Below are 1,547 nucleotides of genomic sequence, written 5' to 3' on the forward strand. Positions count from 1 at the left end.
GATGCCCAAAACTATGATGCTAGGTTACCCTATCATAATAGGTCATTTCTACTTATCATAAAAAGCGATTTTTCCACTAGTGATTAAAAAAATATATGAGTTGGTGAACCAATCTGACTCATCATAGACTCAACACGGGTGAGTCAAGTTTTTAGTAATCGGATTTAAAATTAATCCCTATCAAAATTTTAATTTTTTTTAATCTATTATATGATCCGAACCTGTGATAGATTTGAGTTGACTCACGGTTCTAACTAATTTTTTCGTCTGATTAAGTATGTTTTTAGTTTTTAAATTTTGTGACGAAATTGGAAACTTTGATACTTTTTTATCTCTAACTAAATTTTAAAAATAAATTAATATAATTTAACCTAATTACGTTAAATTTTGTTGATTTTATCAAACGCATCTTCCAACATATATTAAAGCCTAAAACGTTTAACCATAATTAGATTAAAATAACTATATAAATTAATATTTTAAAATTTAATAACCAAAATATATCAAATTTTAAATATCAATAAATTTTAATTTTACTTTAAAATTTAAAGGCTAAAAGCATATTTATTCTTGAATCAATTCACAGTCAATATTTTTTAATATATAAATATGTTGCATGTCATAACTCCCAATCCAAGATAAAAATATGTACATACATCGCAGCAAAAATCCTCCAAAAAAAGAAATGGCAAAAGCTTCAGTTCATCAATTGGCATTCTTTATGTTTCTGTTTCTGGTTGCATATGCTATTTCCCTTACCTTCTTCTTCCGTGGCACTTGTTTGAATGCACACCTTATTTTCAAACAACTGCAGAGATCAATATATATTTTTCTTGGGTATTCTTTTATTTTTATTTTCATTTTATTTACGGGTTTTATGCAACAGGCTTTTGCTGCTAGAGACGAAGAATCGTGATGCAAATCCGACAAAGATTGTGAGAAATATTAAATTGCTCTACGGTGTGTCTTGCTGGATATATATATATATATTGCCTTTCCAACTGCGATTCTACAAAAATGGATCACTAGTACACTTAAAAAGGAATTATTTTCAGTCATAGACATCGATTTGGAAACCGAGACATATACAGACGAGGTAGAAGGTCAGTCGTATTTGTGCCTCGGTTGTCTTTAACCGAAGCAGTATTTACGATTTAAGTCGGTTCTAAAGAACCGATGCCCGCGTGTATCAGTTCTTTCACTAATTGCCTCCGCCACCACGACGGACCTTCCCTTCACGAGCTTTCCATCAAACAGATTATGCACGGGGTGTCCATCCCCGCACTGGGAGAGAACGCGATGAGGAGAAAGGGCAGCAGATGGGGAAGCTCTTCCAGTTCAATACATCAGCGAAAGACAAAATCCGAAAACAGGGAGCCTTACCGTCCGTGTGTGTGTTCATCGAACAACCCAGATGCTGTCTGGATCAATCAAGTAAATAAGTGTTTGATATGCTTTTTCATTTCACCAAAGGACAAAATCCCCCTCCAATGCCTTCATCATCACTGACAAACAGCCCGAAGAAAAAAAAAGAACCTTCTTTTCAC

This window comes from Vigna umbellata, chromosome 5 (genome assembly GCF_029865625.1).
Source record: "Vigna umbellata cultivar VRB3 chromosome 5, Vumbellata_1.0, whole genome shotgun sequence".
NCBI lineage: Eukaryota > Viridiplantae > Streptophyta > Magnoliopsida > Fabales > Fabaceae > Vigna > Vigna umbellata.